We start from the raw sequence: 19460 nt of genomic DNA, 5'->3' as shown, positions 1-19460 counted from the left end.
CTCTTCTTGGCACGAACTTACGTTGCTTCATGTATCAGGTACTGCCCGGTATCCTTGCGTCGGCGGCGTTCATCGGCGGTCGGCTGCCGAGTCTACCGTACGACCCTGGATGAAGGCTATGGCGCATGTGCAGTGCGCCCCTCCTTGCTGTCCACTGATGCGAGATGGCACGCCTGATACCTTCCTGCTTGAGCTGCAAACCGGCCACATGGCTGCGCGACGGGGCACTCTTCTGGCTCCGCTTTACCAGGCCGATAAAAGGGGGCATCTCGGCAGCTGTCGACTGGGGTGCGGCACTCTTCTTGGCACGAACTTACGTTGCTTCATGTATCAGGTACTGCCCGGTATCCTTGCGTCGGCGGTGTTCATCGGCGGTCGGCTGCCGAGTCTACCGTACGACCCTGGATGAAGGCTATGGCGCATGTGCAGTGCGCCCCTCCTTGCCGTCCACTGATGCGAGATGGCACGCCTGATACCTTCCTGCTTGAGTTTCAAACCGGCCACATGGCTGCGCGACGGGGCACTCTTCCGGCTCCGCTTTACCAGGCCGATAAAAGGGGGCATCTCGGCAGCTGTCGACTGGGGTGCGGCACTCTTCTTGGCATGAACTTACGTTGCTTCATGTATCAGGTTGGTTATTTGAATTATGCAAAATGTTACCGCACGAGTAATTTGATGCTTGTAAGAGTGTCGTGCCCCATTGATAGACGGATGTTGTGCCTGTTCACTTGCTCTGTTTGCAAATATGTCGTTGACTCTGCTAGGCTGTTAATCTTTAATGACTGTTGTTTGTTTGGGGAAGCTCTATGGCTACTCTCAGGAGAAGTAGAGTGAAACCCTGGCCCTATGAACGTAACCGAAAGAGAGCAGATGGCGAACATTGAGAAGATTATTCTAGATGTACAAACTGGTCAGGCAACTATGTTTGCTAAACTTGCGGAAATAGTGACGAAGCAAGCTGAGCTAGAACAGAAAATAGACAGCGTAGTAACAAAATCAAATGTAATCGAGGAGCGCATTAAAATAGTTGAAAAATCTGAACGGAAGATAGAGGCTAAGATTGACGACCTCGAAAATAGGAGCCGCCGGCTGAACTTAGTTTTTTATGGGGTGCCACACAACGAGCGCAAAGAAACGTGGGAAAAACCTGAGAGCCTGAATAAAGATATTTGCAGTGACGTGCTCAAGCTTGATAACATTCCGATCGAGCGAGCCCACCGGCTGGGTGCCTTCACGGAGGGGCGCATTAGGCCTATAGTGACAAGTGTCTCAGGGTGGAAAGCTAGGGAAAGTGTTATGCGTAATGCGTACAAATTTAAGAACACTTCATTCAGTGTATCCGAAGACTTCAGTCATGCTGTTCGCGAAAAGCGACGGTTTCTTTGGAATTACGCAAAGGGAAAAAAGAGTTAGCAAAGAATACCGAGTGCGCCTTAACTATGATAAGCTTATAATCAACGGAAAGACGTTCGTGTGGGACAGTGAAATGAACCAACCCGCCCCGCTTCGTGCACATACGCGATCTCAAGGAGCTGACTGACTTGACGTCAGTCATCCCAGAACCGAAATAAACGAGACTTTAAATACGTGCGGGCGCATACCTGTGCTTCTTGTGAACTGTCGAAGTATTAATAATAAAGTTGAGGTGTTTGCATCCCTTGTGGCGACTACTCAAGCGAAAATTATCATGTGTGCAGAATCATGGCTGGACAGTACGATACCTGATACTGAGATCTTCTCACATGGATTCACTATTTATAGGAAAGACAGAAATCGCCATGGTGGGGGCGTATTCATTCTTGTTGCGAACGAGTGGGCTAGCGAGAAAATTTCTTTTCATAATTCAGCCGAAGCAGTGTGGTGCCGCGTTTACTTGCCGAAGGGAAAAACTGTCGTTTTGGTTGTTTCTACCATCCGCCGGACAGTAGTGACACTCCTGTGACACTGCTTTCTGAGATGGTGCAGTCTATTCCAGACAGTGTATTTTTGAGTGGGGATTTCAACCTACCAGATTTTCCCCGCAGGGGCGTCTGCGTAAGCAGGCGTTTGGTGTGTTGCGACACCACGGACCCGAGCACATGAGGGTTGGACCCTCCCGCGTGTAGTAGTGCGCGGCTTAGCCGTGTCTGGGGAAAGGGGATCCTGGGGGCTGAGCCGATGCTGGGTGTTCGGACCTTTATGGCCCCCCGGCAGAGGCAACACACCTCTTCGGCCTCTGCTTCACATAGACGGCACCCCCGGACTGACCCACCCGGGGGAAATCGGCAGTCGCCTTTTCCTGTCTTCCTCTCCAATCTTCGTCTTTTAACCCGCTTTTCATCTTTCCTGTCTTCTCATCTTTTCTATTCACTTCCACTTTTCCTGGCGGCAAGGGTTAACCTGGTGTGGCTGTCCTACCTTGGGTATACCATATTGGGTTATAGTAACGGCATACTGCTGGCGCTGTGCAGACTTGTTTATATGTTCTGCCACGTCCCCTTGTTGGGCTCCGTGGTGGGTGGCAGACGCCGTTGCCGAATAAATCACTTATTTCCATGGGATCCTCAAACCCCTTTTCTACCGATCATGCCTCGAAAAGGGTACGCACCGACGCAACCTCGCTATTCTGGCCCAAAAACAAAGAAACTTTTCCCAAATTCCACGTCCTTCACTGTGAGCAGTCATCTACGAAAGCTAGAGCAATTTCCCCATTTCTTGTGGCCAAGTGCCTAAAAGAGACCATTGGAGCTGGTTATAAGGTAACAAAGATGTCAAGTGGAGATTTGCTCCTCGAACTCAAAGACAAGGAACAACACAACAAACTCGCACACCTCGTAGCTTTTGGTAACATACCTGTTTCTGTGAGCGCACATCGAACTATGAACACAGTGAAAGGCGTGGTATCAGATGAAGACTTAATGACATTGAATGAAGAAGAACTCCTGGATGGATGGAAGGACCAAGGCGTAATCCACGTGCAGCGCATCAAAATCAGGCGGAATGACATCGAAATCCCAACAAAGCACTTAATACTCACTTTCAACTCAACTACTCTACCTGAGACTCTCGAAACCGGCTATGTAAAACTTCATGTTCGAGCTTACATTCCAAACCCGCGACGTTGCTTCAAATGTCAGAGATTTGGTCACGCATCCCAGAGCTGCAGAGGGCAGCTTATTTGCGCAAAGTGCGGCACAACCGCTCACTCTGCTGACGACTGCAATAATGATGAGCTACATTGTGCGAACTGCGACGGCAGTCACCCTGCATACTCCAGAGCTTGTCCAGCCTGGAAGAAAGAAAAGGAAATAATTACAGTAAAAGTTAAGGAGAATATAACATTCCGTGAAGCTCGACAACGGATCTCATCATTATTGTCACTGAAAACATCCTTCGCCGAAGTGGTGCAACGGGGGGCGGCACCACAACGGCTTCTGGCGGCAGCCCGGACCACGCCTAGCGTGCCGAGGTCAACGCCATCCGCCCCTACGGTGGGAGCAGCCAACGCTGCCCTGCCATCTCTCAAAGTCTCCACACCAGTGACATCTACAAGCTCCGGCAGCAGCCAGGGCACCGCAGAGGCCACAGGGGTCCTTTCGACCTCCGGCCCGGTGGGGACAAAGACTTCGTCGCTCGAGATGAAGTCTACGCGACGCACACATCGTTCTCTGGAGCGGGTGTCCAGTGCCTCGCAAGAGGCTATGGACACCAGTCCAAGCCAAACGGCGCAGGTAGCGTCGAAGGAGCGGCGAGGTTCTCTCGACCGCTCCAAAAAAGACAAAACACCAATTACAGGGCCTAACAAAGGCCCTGTAAAGTAAAGTCACTCTCCTCCCTTTTGAGACACACAGCACCTTTTATTTTCCTCCAACATGAACACAATAATGCAGTGGAATGTTAGGGGACTAATCCACAACCTAGACGACATCCAAGAACTTATCAATAAATTTAATCCAAAGGTGCTGTGTGTTCAAGAAACGCACCTAAACTCCAGAAACACCAACTTCCTACGTCAGAATATTGTTTTCCGAAGAGATCGCGAGGATTCTGCCGCATCATCTGGTGGTGTGGCCATCATACTCGACAGAAGTGTAGCCTGTCAGCCACTTCCACTCAAAACGGCACTTGAGGCGGTAGCCGTTCGTGCTGTACTTCTGGGTAAGCTCATAACCATTTGCTCACTCTACATACCCCCACACCATTATTTACACAAGCATGAATTTCAGTCATTTATAGATGAATTACCAGAACCCTACCTCGTTCTTGGCGATTTCAATGCACATAGCAGCTTGTGGGGCGACACACGTATTGATGCACGAGGACGCCTAATTGAACAATTTCTTTTCTCCTCTGGTGCGTGTCTCCTGAATAAGAAGGAACCCACCTACTACAATCTCGCAAACAAAACTTTTTCTTCCATTGATCTAAGTGTAGCTTCCCCGTCTATATTTGCTGAACTTAAATGGGAAGTTATAAAAAATCCTTACGGGAGTGACAACTGCTGAGATCACCACTACAAAACGAACCTCTACCACAGGCACCCCGCTGGAAGTTGGATATGGCAGATTGGGAGAAATTCAAAAGTCTTACAAGTGGTATCTCGTGGCCTGACATATCTTTGCTGGGAATTGATGCTGCGGTTGAGTATCTTGCATCTTTCATAATCAATGCCGCTACTGAATGTATACCAGAAATGAATGGTGCGACCTGCAAACGCCGTGTTCCATGGTGGAATGAGGAATGTCGGAACGCTCGTAGGAAACAGAACAAAGCGTGGGGGTTGCTACGCGACTCCCCAACTGCGGAAAATCTTGTTAATTTTAAGAAAATTAAATCGGAGGGCAGAAGAACGCGCCGACACGCCAGGAGAGAAAGTTGGAAAAAGTTTTTATCAGGCATAAACTCATATACAGACGAGGGCAGAGTCTGGAAGAAAGTTAATAAGATAAAAGGGCTACAAACCTATTCACTCCCGTTGGTAAACACACAAGGCCACAGTCTGGAAGACCAAGCTAACTGCCTGGGAGCACATTTTGAACATGTAGCCAGCTCATCTCATTATTCCCAAACATTTAAAATGCACAAGGCTACAATAGAAAAACAGAAACTAGAAAGAAAAGGTACGGGAAACGAGGCATATAACCAGCCATTCTGCATTGCTGAGCTGTATGCATCACTTAGTTGTTGCAATAAGTCTGCGCCAGGCTCTGACCGCATAGCTTATGAAATGCTGAAACACCTTCCTCATGAAACAAAGAAAACTCTCCTCTCCCTATGCAATGCTATATGGACCTCCGGCAAGATCCCCTCTGCCTGGAAAGAGGCCATTGTCGTTCCTATACTGAAGCAGGGCAAGGACCCATCGTCTGCTTCGAGTTACCGCCCTATAGCACTAACAAGCTGCCTCTGCAAACTGTTCGAAAAAATGATCAACCGCCGACTAATACATTTTCTCGAATCAAACAAATTGCTTGACCCGTACCAATGCGGGTTTCGAGAAGGTCGATCCACCGCCGACAATTTGATACGTATTGAGACGCAAATTCGTGAAGCTTTCGTCCATAAACAGTTCTTTCTCTCTGTATTCCTTGATATAGAAAAAGCCTACGATACCACGTGGCGGTTTGGAATACTTAGAGACCTCTCGCACGTTGGTATACGTGGTAACATGTTAAATGTCATAGAAAGTTATTTATCTAATCGCACTTTCCGTGTTCGTGTGGGAAATGCTGTATCAAGACCTTTTGTGCAGGAAACTGGAGTGCCACAGGGTGGGGTGCTCAGTTGCACTCTCTTTATCGTAAAAATGAGTTCTTTGCGTCTGTATATCCCAAGAAACATGTTTTATTCTGCATACGTCGATGATGTACAGATAGGTTTCGCCTCGTGCAATCTCGCAGTCTGTGAGCGGCAGATTCAGCTTGGTCTGAACAAGGTGTCTAAGTGGGCAGACGAGAATGGATTTAGCCTTAACCCACAAAAGACCACCTGCGTCCTGTTCTCCAGAAAGAGGGGTCTGCACCCCGATCCTGACATTGAGTTGCAGGGACAACGCGTGCACGTAAAAACAGAACATAAATTTTTAGGTATGATTCTAGATACCAAGCTTACATTTGTGGTACACATACGGTATCTAAGATACAAGTGTATGAAAACAATGAATATTCTAAAAGTGTTGTCACGCACCGCTTGGGGTAGTGACACACAGTGTCTTTTAAATTTGTACAAGAGCCTCATACTCACAAGATTAGATTACGGTGCCATAGTGTACCATTCCGCTACGCCAAGCGCCCTAAGGATGCTGGATCCTGTACACCATCTAGGCATCCGCCTAGCCACTGGTGCCTTCAGGACAAGTCCTGTGGCAAGCCTGTATGTAGAGGCGGACATGTGGTCCCTTGATATGCAACGCTCATCCTTAAGCCTCACCTATTTCCTGAAAGTAAATTCAAACTCGGAACACCCGTCCTTCTCAACCGTAAATGATATGACCAGTTCCACACTCTTTAATAACCGGCCGACAGCAAGAGAACCCTTTTCACTACGTGTAAGAAAAATTAGTGAAGAAATGGACATCCCACTACTTGAACATACTCTGATGGCCCCAGCAAAGCCAGTGCCACCGTGGCATTGGCAACTCATAGAGTGTGATACTTCGTTTGTAGAGGTCACAAAAGATGCTCCAGAGGCACATATACGGATGCATTTTCTAGAAATCCAGTTCAAGTACTCGTCCTGCACTCAGTTTTACACCGACGCTTCCAAGTCACATGCAGGGGTATCTTATGCAGTAGTCGGCCCATCATTCTCCGAGTCCGATGTACTGCACCCGGAAACAAGCATTTTTACGGCTGAGGCCTATGCACTTTTATCGGCTGTGAAGAGTATAGCCAAATCGAAACTCCAAAGATCAATAATATTTACAGACTCCCTAAGCGTCGTAAAAGCCATCATGACTCTACATAGACACACAAACCCTGTACTTATTTAACTGTATTCTGCTCTGTGCAAGGCATACATGTCTAACCAGCATATTATTATATGCTGGGTGCCTGGCCATAGAGGCATCGAGGGGAATGTTCTGGCTGATCAAATGGCCACATCAACTTCATCGCGAGCCCTTAACCCTACCGCTTCTATCCCTGCCAGCGATCTCAAGCCCGACTTGAGAAAGAAACTTCGGACCCACTGGCAGCGCTTGTGGGATGCCGAAACGAACAATAAGCTCCACTTAGTTAAGCCACAAATAGGTCCCTGGCATCCCGTTACGAAAATACGAAGAACAAATGTCCTATTCTCTCGTCTGAGAATAGGACATACATACGGCACCCACAATTTCCTCTTAACTGGAAATGACCCGCCAACCTGTGGTAGATGTGGAGAGAGGCTTACCGTGCTCCACGTCCTCGTGGAGTGCAGGGAAGCCGAAACAGAGAGAAAAAGGCACTTTCCCCTAGCGTACCGGTACTGTCTTCCACTCCATCCCGCTATGTTTCTGGGCGACAAACCTCTCTTTAGCACTAAAGCTGTCCTGGATTTTCTGAGCGATGTAGTATTGCATGTTATTTGCCCAATAGTTTCGTAGCGCATCCTCTCTCCAGAGGATGTCGCCGCGATAGTAGTTTTGCATAGCACGTGCCTCCAGGCCCTTGCGTTTCAAGGGGTCTGTCAAGGCAGTAGTGCTGTTTGAAAAGTTTATCAGTGATAAATTTTCGTTTATCTTCATTATGTTGCAATTTGTTCTTTCGTGTTCATTGTGCACCTCATTAGCCATTGCCATAATTTTATTACATATATATTTTACGCATTTTACAGCGATTGTTTTTAGGCCCTTTTACAGCCACGACACATCTATCTACCTTTCGCAATTCATTGCTCCATTGTCAACTCATGAACACACTGGCCTGGCGCTCTTTGGCCATACCTGGCCCTTGCGCCATTAAACACCATACATCATCATCAACCTACCAGATTTTGATTGCACAACCTGTGGTACACATAATAGGTCATCAGTCTATACTTTGTTTGATGAATTCTTGAGAGTTTTGGTTTTTTTTTTCAATATGTGAATATTCCCACAAGACATGATGTCATTCTGGATTTAATCTTATCTAATGTCCCCAATGTTGTTTCCACTGTGTCGGTGATCCCTGGTATAAGTGATCATAAGGCCGTTGTGACTGACTTAAACATAAAAAACGTTCAAATAGCACAGGCAATACCAAGAAAAGTTTTCCTGTATGAACATTGTGACTATGAATCTGTCTCTGCAGAATTAGAGTTGTATTACCCAACATTCTTGCTTTTGGCAGAAAGCCGTTGTTCTTCGGCGCTGTGGTCTTTTTTCCGTGATAAGCTACTTAACGCAGTTGAAGCTCATGTACCAAATAGAATAATAAAAGAGAGAACGAAACAAAAACCTTCGTTTAATGGTGACATTCGCAGATTAATTAGGAACGCACGAAGTTCGTACAGAACAGTTCGCAAAAAGAGCACCGCGTCTAATGAGCAGGAGCTCAGGAACGCAAACCTGATGCTGAAATCAGCAGTAAAATCAAGAAAGGATTTATTTTTTGCCCAGCTGAGTCATAGGCTAAAGAAAAACCCGAAAGAGTTCTGGAAGTATGTGAAACAGAGTAGAACGATATGAACATTCCTGCTCTGACTGTGCAGAGTAATACTGTATGCACCGATGAAGAAAAAGCTGAAGCTTTCAATAAATATTTCCAGTCAATTTTTACTCAAAGTAGGCGTGGTGATGTGATGGCGTTTCCAGTCACGCAGACTTCCATGGAAGACGTAGAGATTAACATTAATGGTGTTGATTGCATGTTACAGCAGATAGATACATCGAAAGCAGTTGGGCCGGACGGCCTATCACCATTTATTCTTAAAACTTGTCACAGCATCATCGCACAGTACTTATGCGTTATATATGAAACTACACTTAATACTGGAGTTGTTCCCCATGACTGGAAAATTGCTAACGTAGTCCCGGTTCATAAATCAGGTGACAAAAAGCTTGTCGAAAATTACAGGCCCATCTCGATAACAGCAATTTGTTGCAAGTTATTTGAACACATCATATGCAGTGAAACAGTTAAATACTTGAAGTCAATTAACTTCTTCACGCCGTCTCAGCACGGTTTCAGAAATGGGCGTTCATGTATAACCCAGCTAGTCGAATTTCAACATTACATTGCATAATCCTTAGACAGTAACGCTCAAGTAGATGCAGTGTTCCTTGATTTCCGCAAAGCTTTCGATACCGTCCCACACAACCTGTTAGAATTTGCAATGCTTTCTGCAAACATAAACCCTAAAGTTATTATTTGGATAAACGGCTACTTAAACGGTCCTCAGCAAAGCGTAGTAATTAACGGCTCAAAATCATCCGCAGTAAACGTTACGTCCGGTGTACCACAAATGAGCGTACTAGGACCTTTGCTGTTCCTGATCTGCGTTATTAGCATAGTTGATGGTGTTACCTCTCCCATTAAGTTATTCGCAGACGATTGTGTAGTGTTTATGGCGATTAAATCGCGTAAGGATGCCGAAATTTTGCAAAATGATTTGTGCAGAATATCAACATGGTGTCAAAATTGGAAAATGAGTCTAAACGTCCAGAAATGTTGCTGCGTATCGTTCACCAACAGGATTCGTAAAGTAGATATAACGTACGAAATCAATAATTCAATTATTAACAATGAATCTCATTATAAATATTTGGGCGTCTATTTTTCCGACAATTTTAAGTGGATTAAACACATAGATATGACCGTGACAAAGGCAGGTAGAATGCTATAATTTATACGCAGAAATTTTAGGCAAGCCTCACAGACCATGAAACAAACTCTCTATCTCATGTAAGATCTATTCTGGATTATGCTTGTGTAATCTGGGACCCCCATCAGCAATACTTAATCGACAGACTGGAAAAAATTCAAAATCAAGCAGCCAGATTTGTTAGCAACAACTACAATTCTTTTGCAAGTATCACAGAAATAAAACAAACCTTGGGATGGGAGCCACTAATGGTGAGGAGGCAGAAACTGCGGCTTAAATTTCTTCATAGTATTTATTACAATAGAAATGCCATTAACCCTCTTGATTATCTCTTCGCACCAACGTACGTCTCAAATCGACGAGATAATTCACAGAAAATATTAGAATATTCCTACAAAACCCAATCTTTTGCCAGTACCTTCTTCGTAAAAACAATACAGGAATGGAACCGACTCCCGAATGATATCGTTAATGAAACTGATAATGAAATCTTTTTCTCTTCCCTGTAACAACGCCCACAATACTACTGCCAATAGGAGTGGTTGGTTGTCCCGAAGTGTTTGAGTGTTTAAATGTATGGCTGTGTCACTGTTTATATTTTGTGTAATTCACTGTTATTCGAGTGTTCTTTTTTAAATATCATGTACATCGTTGTATTTGTCGTAACTATCATATCGATGTTAATTGCGTTATGTTATTACCCATGTGTACCTCGCCTACGCAATTCCGTACGGCGAAGTAGGTGAAGTGTAAATAAAAAATACAAAGTAAATTGAATTAAAGGTACCCCAACAATGACTAAAGTTCGCAGATACAATTGTTAATGAACTAGAAACTGATAAACAATGACTACAGTATACAAACTTCGTAATGTTTCTTATTTAGCAATGTAAACAGCCCACGCAGTCGGATGAACAGACTACAGTTATTTAGAGATTGATGTCACAGCAACTGCAAGAAGCAGACTGAGAAATGTGAGATTTAATCGCATGGTAGCTGCCTACAAGCAATGTTAACAATAATCTAGAAGCTTGAAAAAAACACAAAAAGGAATAACGCCGCATAGTACCCAAAACAAACACTGGGAACATGTTACAATAAACAATACTGCCTTTAGGATACGTCAAATAATGTAATAGTGCAAAAAAAGAACCATAAAACCCAAAAGCAATAATCAAGTAAAAATATTATACAATACTCAAACAAGGAAATCAGTGTCACAAGTGTGCACCATTGCATTGCAGTGTACGATGAGAGTGAGTAATGCTACATAATAAAATAATCTTGGCATTCTAGTACACGAGACATGGATGTATAAGCCTCATATTACAAGCTTATATAAACCTGGAAATTAAAACTATTGCACTGGACGCTTCATTCAAGTATCCAAGGAAATAATTCTTGGTTTATATGAAAAACATTGTACAAGAGGCGCATATGTACCACTCTGGAAAAAAAACAAGCTTAAGGTCACAATGAATCATCTGCAAACCAGTGAATACGTTTGTACACTGCCATGTTACAATTTACACACATCTCCTGTTTCCTAATGTAAAAAAAGCACTCTGAAAGACAAGAAGTATTTGCACATGTAAATCCGAGCAAACGCTTTACCAGTTTGCCCTCTAGCAGCCATCGTCATCTTCCTCAGCCGCTTTTTATACAGTGTGTTTCACGTAACTTGGCCCAAACGTTAAATATGCAAATGCCACGTAGCTGGACAGAACCAACGCAATGTTTGTCGCTGCTTGAAGATGCTCAGATTATTTTTGGAATTCCACCTAATTAGTCTTCATTAATTCTTCAACTTCTCGATTATTATAATTAGATAAGTGTCAATGAGAAAATTGTAGAGCAACATGAAAACCTCCCGATACAGCTTTCTGTTGTATACAGCCCGATACAGCTTTCTGTTGTTTCTGTTGTCTGTCTGTACGTGCTACTTAAAAGCGTTTTTTCCGAATGTGATAGAAGCCTCCGAACACACTCAGAACTGCCGCGCGAGTGGCCGCCCAAGCCAGTTTGCGTGTATTTTGACACTTATCTCATTGACACTTAACTATAACTGAGAAGTTGATAAATAATCAAGACCAATAATATAATTAGGCGGAATGCAAAATATAATATGAGTATCTCTAAGCGACGGCAAACATTACCTTGGTTCTGTCGAGCTACGTAGCCTTTGCACATTTTTGAAGTTTGGCCCAAGTTAAGTGAAACTAGAGACTTAGGCTAGTCGGTCCATACTCTACAGAGGAACAGCTCGAAAAGACGAAGGACAAAAACAGGAGCACACACCAGAGCTTATGTATGTTCCCCTTCTCGTCCTTAGTCTTTACGCGTTGTTCCCCTGTGGAGTCTGTATACTGCAAACTCCGGCGCGTGTCTCGTTCTGCAAGGTTAAAAAAAGGAAGAACAAGAGACCTTCTTCTGCTTCTGCCATCGGTCCGAAGGGTACTCAGGTCTTTTACTGAAGGCGAGACTGCCGGTCTTCGCGGTGCTACAGCGGAATGGTCGTTGTTGCTACAGCACCTCTTGCTGAATTGTCAGCGATGCGGTTGGCCAGCTCGGCATGATTATCGAGGGACATGTCTTCTTGTGTGGCAGATAAGGCGTCCACCCAATTCTGCGGCAGGCGCTGAAGGAACAGTTAACGCAGCAGTGGCCTGTTTGCGTCCAGCCTAGTCACTCAGAAGCCGCCGCATACGACATAGAAGTTCAGACGCTCGACGAGCTCCTGTTGGTTTAGAAACTGCTGAAGCCGCCTGCGTTCAGCCACGAACTTGCAATCTTGCATCGTCGATTTGAAATGGTAATAGGGTATGGTGTCGTGGGGCCAGTCCACAACTTCTTGAAACTCCTGAACCACGTCTGTCTGTAGAGAGTACCGAGACAGCATGGACAAACCACGCGCGCTGCGAGGTAATGTGCCGAAGGTCGAGTATGGCCTCCACCTGAGTAAATCAGGTTGCAGAATTTTGTGGCCAAAAGGACGGCAGGTGAATCTCCAACGTGGGGAGGCCCTCTGCGCGGGTCGTTGGTCTCTCGTTGGTGGCATCGTCCTGACGGGGTGCTCGCCGTACGATCACGTCCGGGTCACCACGTTATGGCGACCGAGGTTACGTCCACTACAACAATGTATGTCAGCGAGCGGAAGATCTGATGATGATGATAAAAATTTTTATTGAAAATAAGAAAGTAAACCTTGAGTTACGGGTAGATATGGTCAGGTCCCTAGTCCAGGACACCGTTGGCAAAAGCCGCTGCCCGTGCTCTTTCGATGAGGGCTCGTTGCTTCTCGAGGTCCGATCTAGACAGGGCCGCCTCCCAGTCCTCCCACGTTGGCTGATTTATTACGGCAATACTGCTATTTTTCTGACAAGCCCATACCATATGGTATAAGTCTGCCTTTTGACCACAAAATTTGCACTGCGCCGAAAAAGACTCGGGCTCTATGGCGTGAAGCCTAGATGGAGTATTAAAAGACATAGTTTGTAGCCGACGGAGGTGACACTCTTCTGATTTATTAAGACCCCTAGCGGGCCCCGGCAGTGTCTGCCTCTCAAGGCGCAGATGCTGTAGTATCTCTGAGTATGTTTTTAACGGAGAGGGGGAGACAAAGTCAGCAAAGGAGGACGTAGAAGGATCCCGGGGAAGAAAAGCTCGGGCTGAAGCATGTGCACGCTCGTTTCCCTCAACCCCCTTGTGACCTGGTACCCATATCAGCTGCTTAGGTGCAGCGCGAGTCTTAGCTTGACTGAGAATTTTGCATGCCAGCGGCGTGATCCTACCACGCATATAGTTTCTATAAGCCGCCTGCGAATCTGTAATAATGTATTCTGACGCGGATTGTGTCGCGGCTAGGGCTATCGCCACTTCCTCCACAGCCAAGGTTTCCCTGTCACGAACTGAAAGCCCGTCTACAACCTGCATTTGGTGCACCACTGAGATTGTCGATATCCCCTTTACAGAGCCCGCAGCGTCCACGAAGAAGGCTCCTTCTGTTCTGCAATAGCACTTGTTCATCATCTTGCTCCTTGCCACTCTTCTGGCCTGATGATGCTCCGGGTGCATGTTTTTAGGAAGAGGAAGCGTGATGAATTTGTTGCGCCACTCCCGAGGAATATCTTGTCGTCCAGCCACTTGTTGCGGAAAGCAGATGTTCAAATCCTCCAACACCTTGCGGCCGGTCTTGGTTGTGGCTAATCGCATTACCTGGCTTGTAAGTTGGGCGCTAATCAATTCATCAGCCGTATTGTGTACTCCAAGTTGTAGCAGACGCTCCGTAGATGTTTTCATGGGCAGACCGAGCGCCTTTTTATAAGCCATTCGAATGATAACGTCCATGTGGTTTAGATCGCTTTTCCTTATCCGAAGGTACGGGGCCACGTACACTATTCGGCAGAGGATAAACGCCTGCACTAGCCAAAGGGTGTCCTTTTCTTGCATACCTCTCTTCTTGGTTGTGATCCGAGATATCATACGGATGACTTGCTCACACACCGTTCGGAGCTTAGTGATTGCGGCTGCGTTCACGCCCTTGTTGTTAATGAGCAGCCCCAAAATACGTAGTGTCTCCATCTCGGGAATAGGTGTGTCGTGGACCGAGATTTCCAGCGATGCAGTATCCCCTCTCCGGCGCAAGACGAGGAGCTCCGACTTGTCCGGGGAACAGCGCCGTCCACATTCTGCTGCATAGTTTTCTACTGTGGTGGCAGCCTCCTGGAGGGCCCCCTCCATCTGTCCCAAGCTGCCCTCCGTTGTCCATATGGTTATATCGTCCGTGTAAAGGGCGTGACGAATTCCCTTTACGGCATTCAGTTTTTCCGGCAGGTGCATGAGGGCAACGTTGAAGAGCAGTGGAGAAAGAACTGCTCCCTGAGGCGTACCCCTGGTGCCCATGAGTATCGGCTCGCACCTCGTGTCACCAATCTTGATGTGGGCTTGCCTATCTTGCAAGAAATCCTTGATGTAATAAAAGGTACGCTTTCCGCAATGAGTACCCTGTAGATTTTCCAGAATCTTGGAGTGTTTCACGTTGTCGAAAGCCCCCTTAAGATCCAGCGCCAGTATGGCCCTACTGTTGCGCTTGCGCGGGGGATCGATCACTTCCATCTTCAGCTGTAGTAATACGTCCTGGGTTGACAAGTGTGCCCGAAACCCGAACATCGTGTGAGGCAGAAGGTCTTGGTCTTCTAAATACGTCGATAGGCGAAGTTGCACCGCCTTCTCCGTAAGCTTCCCTGCGCACGATGTAAGCGAGATTGGCCTCAGGTTATTGATGTTCACCTCCTTTCCAGGCTTGGGAATGAAGCTTACATCAGCCGTCTTCCACGCCCTGGGTAGCTTTCCACTTCTCCAGCACTCGTTGATGTATTGCGTGAGATTTTCGAGCGTCTGCCGATTAAGATTGGCAAGCAATCCCACCGTCACATTGTCGTTCCCTGGTGCCGTGCTCCGCCTCATGGCCATAAGCGCCGCCTGTATTTCCTCGACCTCAAACTCCCGATCCAGGTCCCGATTCTCCATACCTTCATACTCCCGCACTGGCTCGTTGTCTTTCATCGTGCAGATATATTTGCTGGTGAGGGCTGCAACCAGCTGCTCGTCCGTGCCCGCGAAGCCTTGCAGGGCTCTCTTGAGGTTACGTTGCTGCTCCCCGCGCGACTTGGTGGGCTCTATGAAACATCTAAGAAGACGCCACGCCGCCTTGGTGCCGAGGCTGCCTTTCAAGGAGCCACATTTTGCCAACCAATTGTTCTTGGCCAAGGTCCATGCATATTCTTCCGCTTGCGACGTTAATTCCGCGATCTTGATCTTGAGCTTGCGGTTATACTTTTGCCTCTTCCACCGCCGCGTTAGACCTCTTCTCGCCTCCCATATATGTAGCAGGTGGTTGTCGATATCTGGAACTTCTTCTGAGGTCTGGAGCGTACGCGTAAAGCGATCCCTGACTCCCAGCAATGACTCGGCCCACTCCTCATACTTTTCAATGGGCGCGGTAAGCGTAGCATCTTCCGCCTTTCGGAACAACGACCAGTCCGTGAGCCTGGCCTGCCCTCTCGGTTTGCGATGCTTATTGTAGTCCAGGCAGATCTTGAGAATGCAGTGGTCACTCCCCAATGTCTCCTGCGTGTTATGCCATTCATAATTTCTCGCTCCTTTAATCAAAGAGAGATCTCGGCACGTACCCCTCGAGACACTGTTGCCAATCCTCGTCGGATGCTGCGGGTCCGTAAGAATCGTCAAAGCTACGTCTGATATGGCCGCAGCGAGTTTCCTGCCCTTAATATCCTCCTTACTATAACCCCACAAAAAGCTATACGCGTTAAAATCCCCCACTATGATAAGAGGGGCTGATTTTGCCAATTGCGCCGCCTTTTGGAAAATATCGTCAAAAGACGCACCCCTGCTTTTTGGTCGACTATATATGTTCAATATATACGCACTTCTGCTAGTACGTACGTTCGGTAAGAGCTGAATAAAAGTGTGCTCTACCTCAGTGGTTAACTCCAGTTCAATTGTGACAGCCGTGCAATCCTTATGCACCAGAATGCAAGTGGATGAATTGGTTTGATGTGCGCTGTATGGTCTCAGTTTGGCTTCCGTATTTACGTTCTGCAGTGCAATGATATCTGGTAATTTTTCCAACGATTCAATGTATTGCTGTAGCGATTCCCTCTTCCTCTTAAACCCCCTGCAGTTCCACTGCAAAATCTGCAACTTAGGAGGGCGGGCCATGTTGAATACTCAAGGACGCCACGCCTGGTGTTTCCACCCCGGTGTCGGGCAAATCGTCAGCTCAAAGCTGCCTGTTACCCATCCGGCCAGTAAGTTTAGGAACCTTTCACCGCGTGCAATCCGCAAGCTCCTGAAGTTTACGATCAATTCTGATTTCAAAGGCCTTAGCTTAATCAGATGGGGCTCCAAGATTCCCTGTAGGACCCGCTCTACCGCGCCATGACTGCCCCTCTCTATAGCTGCTTGAACGCTTCTCTCAATAATAGTTTGCAGGGTTCTCTCGAGCCTGGCCTGTATATTTTGCGCTATGCGAGCCTCCAAACGCGGAAGCTCCCTTTGCAAACACCGCTCCACATCAGCCTCAATCCTGGATTCTTCCTGTGTGACAGCAGCCTTTTTATCAGTCTCCCTCGCCACTACGTTACTGTTTTCCTCTTCCCGCTTTTCCACAACCTCAGTGGCAGAGGCCTCTGCCTGCTGAGTAGGAGGGAGGGAAGCATCCTCCTCCATTGCAGACTCCGCAGGCGTTTCTGGCACGTCTGCACCCCCTCCCGACGCACTAAGTTTCTGAGTTTTATACTTTGCCAATTCCTGCCTTAATCTACTATTTTCTTCCTTAAGTTTCTCAGCAGCCAACGTGGTAGCCGAGGAACCGGCAACCTCTGCCGAGCTCACCTTGCTGCTCGTAATTTTCGCTGACCCGGCTCCAGCTCCGGCTCCTCCAGTTTTATGATTGTCAGCTGGACGACTGCTTCCCTGAGGTCCCTACCGGGAGGCCCCCGTTGCAGCCCTCGTTTCTGGTAGCGGCGATGGAGCCGCGACCTGCTTCTGAGCTTGCGTTCCAGGCCCCGAATCCTTCCGGGCCCCTCTGGCCTGACGCTTGTTGCTGGATTTCCCTCCGCCAGGCTTCCGCCCGGCTCCCGCACCTCTCCTGTATTTCCAGGTGCAGTCCGCGGAGCCCGTCAGATGGGGGTCCCCGCAGACTAGACATCGGGGCTGGCACTCGTGCCCCTCCTCTGGAGTGACCAATCCGCAGGCTCGGCAGCGATCATCCCGCGGATTAGGGCACACATCCACCCTATGTCCCACTGTTCCACATAAGGTACAAGCTGGTGTTGTCTTCCGATAGAGGCTCACCGGCACAGCCTCTCCCCAGTAGAATACGTTGAACGGCAGCTTGCGGCCCTCGAACGTTATCGCTGCCGCGTTCGACTGTCCTAACTTCCGCACACCCACCACGGGAGCATCTGGCGAGTAAATAGCTTCAGAAATATCCGCTTCCGACACCTTCGGATCCACTTGAATTACTCCACGGCACGTGTTGTCCGTCATCTTGAGGTAGACTTGCACCGCTTGCAATCGGCCGCCAATCCGCAGACTCTCGACAGCAAGGACGTTCCGAATGAACTGTGCGTCCCGAATTCCAACAATAATTATGTTCTGATCCCACGCCGGCCAAATAGTGAGTGCCTGTGACGAGCTCGGGACCCCGGCAGCAGCATACATAGCTTCTCCGATTTGATTGCTGCCCTTGAAATTTGACAAATTGAGTGTTCTCCTGGGTTTGACGACCGCAACAGCGTCTTCCGTACCAAATTTGGGCACCACCTGTATCGTATCGCGTCTGACACGTGTGCTACGGTTGATAAGCTGAGGGGGCGTTGCCCAACTTCTCTGTATATCGTAGCAGGATTATCTGAGGGGCGTTGCCCCATTTCAATGTATAACAGAACGGCTCAATAAATCCTGGGCACTCCTGCCCTGGCAACCCGGAACATGGTGTCATGCTGATACACCACCTTCGGTTTCCAACGCTTCGGTAGAAGCGTTTTGCCTGGCGTCGATGTGGTGACGTGGCCGTCCATAGCGTCCCCACCGCGCAACGCTTCCTGCTGTTTAGAGCTGGCGCGCGTCTCGGCCGCTCGCTGTTGTTCTTCTAACTTCTTCCGAATGACATATTCGGTGGCTTCATCGAATACTGGCTTCTTCGCAGGCTGTAGCTCCACTACTTGCATGCTTTCCGGGTCATAGCCTCGCGCAAGACTCATGGCAGCCGTGCCTAGTGCCGCGTCTGCCCCCCGGCGTCGTCGCTAGGCCTTAGCAGCGGCGCCGGTGTGGTCGATAAGGTCCCGTAAAATCGCCAAAATGGGCCCACCTGCTTGAAAATGATGTCTACGGGTCCCTGGTAACTTGCTGGACACAATCCAACTGGGTTTGGGCGGTGCAGATCGATGGTCTGGCAGTAGGACGTCAGTTATGCAGAGCCGACGTGAAGCACGTCCGTCCCCTTGACGGCTCGCAGCGCCTCCCGGAAGATCTGAGAACCGTTCGGACCGATGGCAGGAGCAGATGAAGCTATTATTTCCCTCTCTTTCTTTTATAACCTCGCAGCTCGCAGCACGACGCACGAGACACACGCGCCGGAGCACGCCATATATAAATGGCGGCCGAGGAAGATGACGATGACTGATTGATTCCCAACTTTCACATCCCAAAGTATTTGGCACAACACGCGCCTTCTCGTGGTCATCGAGTCTCTATTGATGTCGGTCTACTTACGCAGCAGCACACCTGCTTACTTAATCAGCTCATGTTTACTACAATTCATATTGCTACCAAAGCCGCTCACCTTACTTCGTATGACATTGCTGTGTTGCTATCACATTCATTGCTTCGCCCTTAGGGCGAAACTGTGACATTTTTTAATGTAGACACACTTGTTGCCCTGGACAAGTACGCCCTGATATTTGCACTAGTGCTCCATTTTGTCGAAGTGGACGCGTATCCTGCACTACGCTGGTAGTTGAAATGTTTTGAATGCAAATGCCGTGGCTTCAGCAGAAAGGCTTGCCCACATACTATCGCTGGCATATACAGGGTGTCCCAGCTAACTTTAGCCAGAGTGAAAAATATGCCGCTGCACACTACGACGCGACCAAATGCATGTTGCGGAC

At 47.7% G+C, this 19460-nt stretch overlaps 1 pseudogene; it reads left to right on the top strand.

Moving 5' to 3' along the window:
* The first annotated feature begins 414 nt into the window (after window positions 1–414).
* On the top strand, window positions 415–1559 carry LOC119449107 (uncharacterized; annotated as a pseudogene).
* The last annotated feature ends 17901 nt before the right edge of the window (window positions 1560–19460 follow it).

Source organism: Dermacentor silvarum, chromosome 1 (assembly GCF_013339745.2).
Source record: "Dermacentor silvarum isolate Dsil-2018 chromosome 1, BIME_Dsil_1.4, whole genome shotgun sequence".
NCBI classification, from domain to species: Eukaryota; Metazoa; Arthropoda; class Arachnida; order Ixodida; family Ixodidae; genus Dermacentor; species Dermacentor silvarum.
Note: the sequence above shows the minus strand (reverse complement) of the source record. Positions and strands in the feature narration are given on the sequence as shown.